Source organism: Arachis ipaensis, chromosome B10 (assembly GCF_059453495.1).
Source record: "Arachis ipaensis isolate K30076 ecotype BB chromosome B10, ASM5945349v1, whole genome shotgun sequence".
NCBI classification, from domain to species: domain Eukaryota; kingdom Viridiplantae; phylum Streptophyta; class Magnoliopsida; order Fabales; family Fabaceae; genus Arachis; species Arachis ipaensis.
In genome coordinates, this window is record NC_142435.1 from 121,966,580 (window position 1) to 121,970,021 (window position 3,442).

The 3,442-nt window shown below is 32.0% G+C and overlaps 1 non-coding gene across 1 annotated transcript; it reads left to right on the forward strand.

The window, feature by feature from the left end:
- Positions 1-461: 461 nt before the first annotated feature.
- Positions 462-569, forward strand: LOC148581532 (small nucleolar RNA R71). The gene has a single exon (XR_015896854.1). It is a non-coding gene; the product is annotated as a small nucleolar RNA R71 (small nucleolar RNA).
- Positions 570-3,442: the final 2,873 nt, after the last annotated feature.

Sequence of the window (3,442 nt, forward strand, 5' to 3'; positions counted from 1 at the left end):
TTTTGTTGATCCTTCCATGAGAGATTTGAGTGATTTCTCCATGAGGGATTATAGGTGTTTCCATATGGTTCACCCATATAATTCACCTCTGCTATTGCAGGGTTTTCAGGATCATAAGCTTCTTTTTCAGAAGATGCCTCTTGAGTACTGTTGGATGCATCTTGCATTCCATTCAGACTCTGAGAAATCATATTGACTTGCTGAGTCAATATTTTATTCTGAGCCAATATAGCATTCAGAGTATCAATTTCAAGAACTCCCTTCTTCTGAGGTGTCCCATTACTCACAGGATTCCTCTCAGAAGTGTACATAAACTGGTTATTAGCAACCATGTCAATAAGTTCTTGAGCTTCTGCAGGTGTTTTCTTTAGGTGAATGGATCCACCTGCAGAAGTATCCAATGACATCTTAGCTAATTCAGACAGACCATCATAGAATATATCCAGGATGGTCCATTCTGAAAGCATGTCAGAAGGACACTTTTTGGTCAGTTGCTTGTATCTCTCCCAAGCTTCATAGAGGGATTCGCCTTCTTTCTGTCTGAAGGTTTGAACATCCACTCTAAGCTTGCTTAGCTTTTGAGGAGGAAAGAACTTGGCTAAGAAAGCCGTGGCCAGCTTATCCCAAGAGTTCAGGCTATCTTTGGGTTGAGAGTCCAACCACACTCTAGCTCTGTCTCTTACAGCAAAAGGGAAAAGCATGAGCCTGTAGACTTCAGGATTTACTCCATTAGTCTTAACAATATCACAGATCTGCAAGAATTCAGTTAAGAACTGGAAAGGATCTTCAGATGGAAGTCCATGAAACTTGCAGTTTTGTTGCATTAGAGAAACTAATTGAGGTTTCAGCTTAAAATTGTTTGCTCCAATGGTAGGGATGGAGATGCTTCTTCCATGTAAATTGGAATTAGGTGCAGTAAAGTCACCAAGCATCATCCTTGCATTATTATTATTTTCGGCTGCCATCTCCTCTTCTTGTTCAAAAATCCTTGTAAGATTATCTCTGGATTGTTGTATTTTAGCTTCTCTTAGTTTCCTCTTCAGAGTCCTTTCAGGTTCAGGGTCTGCTTCAATAAGAATGTTCTTGTCCTTACTCCTGGTCATATGAAAAAGAGGGAACAGAAAAATAATAATAATAGGGATCCTTTTTACCCAGGTATAGAGGTTCCCCTGTGTGAGTAGAAGAAGAAAAGAATGTAATGTAAAGAAAGAAACACAAGGGTGAGGAGAGCAGAGATGTGAGATGAAGAGGAGTGTTAGTAGATGAATAAATAAATAGAAGGAGATGAGAGAGAAAGAGAATTTTTGAAAATTATTTTTGAAAAATGGTTAGTGATTTTTGAAATTAGTTTTTGAAAAAGGTTAGTAATTTTCGAAAATTAGGAATAAAATTAAAATAAAAAATTAAAATAATTAGTTAATTAAAAAGAATTTTTGAAAAAGGGGGAGATATTTTCGAAAATTAGAGAGAGAGAGTTAGTTAGGTAGTTTTGAAAGAGATAAGAAACAAACAAAAAGTTAGTTAGTTAGTTGAAACAAATTTGAAAATCAATTTTGAAAAGATAAGAAGCTAAGTAGTTAGAAAAGATATTTTAAAATCAAATTTTTGAAAAAGATATGATTTTGAAAAAGATAAGATAAAAAGATATTTTTGAAAAGATGTGATTGAAATTAGTTTTGAAAAAGATTTGATTTTTAAAATCACAATTAATGACTTGATTCACAAGAAATCACAAGATATGATTCTAGAATTTAAAGTTTGAATCTTTCTTAACAAGCAAGTAACAAGCTTGAAATTTTTGAATCAAAACATTAATTTATGATGTTATTTTCGAAAATTATGTGATAAAGATAAGAAAAAGATTTTTGAAAAATATTTTTATAATTTTCGAAAATAAATAAGAAAAATGAAAAAGATTTGATTTTTTTGAAAAAGATTTTGAAAAAGATAAGATTTTTAAATTGAAAATTTGATTTGACTCATAAAAACAACTAGATTTTAAAATTTTTTGAAAAAGTCAAATCTAATTTTCGAAATTTTAAGAGAGAAAAAGGGGAAGATATTCTTTTTTATTTTTGAATTTTTAATGATGAGAGAGAAAAACATGAAAATGATGCAATGCATGGAAATTTTAGATCAAAACAATGAATGCATGCAAGAATGCTATGAATGTCAAGATGAACACCAAGAATACTTTGAAGATCATGATGAACATCAAGAACATATTTTTGAAAAAAAAATTTATGCAAAGAAAACATGCAAGACACCAAACTTAGAAATCTTTAATGTTCAGATACTATGAATGCAAAAATGCACATGAAAAACAAGAAAAGACACAAAACAAGAAAACATCAAGATCAAACAAGAAGACTTACCAAGAACAACTTGAAGATCATGAAGAACACTATGAATGCATGAATTTTTCGAAAATTTTATGCAAACTTTAAAACATGCAATTGACACCAAACTTAAAATTGACTCAAGACTCAAACAAGAAACATGAAATATTTTTTTTTTTGTGTGATTTTCTAATTTTTTTGGATTTTTCGAAAATTAATTTGAAAAAGAAAAATAAGGATTCCAAAATTTTTAATATGAATTCCAGGAATCGTGTACTCTTAGTCTAAAGCTCCAATCTGAGGGTTAGGCATGGCTTACTAACAAGCCAAGCTTTAGAAGATATTGATACTTTCCATGTATAGAGCAACTAAGTATGTGAAAATCAACAAGCTCTTGTGATGATAAGTTGAAACCCCAGTCCAAAAGATTAGACATGGCTTACAGCCAGCCAGGATTCAACAAATCATCATGAAACACTAGAATTCATTCTTAAAAATTCTGAAGAAAAATATATTTTTGAAAAAATTTATTTTAATTTTTTTTTTCGAAAATAAAGGAAAAATTTTTGAAAATATATTTTTTTTTGAAAGATTTTTGAAAACAATTTTTTTTGTGAAAAGAAAACGAAAAGAAAGTTACCTAATCTGAACAACAAGATGAACCGTCAGTTGTCCAAACTCGAACAATCCCCGGCAACGGCGCCAAAAACTTGGTGCACAAAATTGTGATCTCAGGCAACGGCGCCAAAAACTCTGTACGCACGTCTTAATAAATCGTTTTTCATTCACAACTTCGATACAACTAACCAGCAAGTGGACTGGGTCGTCCAAGTAATAAAACCTTACGTGAGTAAGGGTCGATCCCACGGAGATTGTTGGTATGAAGCAAGCTATGGTCACCTTGTAAATCTCAGTCAGGCGGATATCAAATAGTTATGGAGTTTTCGAAAATAAATAATAAATAAATAAAAAATAAAGATAGAAATACTTATGTAATTCATTGGTGGGAATTTCAGATAAGCGTATAGAGATGCGTTCGTTCCTCTGAACTTCTGCTTTCCTGCTGTCTTCATCCAATCAATCCTACTCCTTTCCATGGCTGG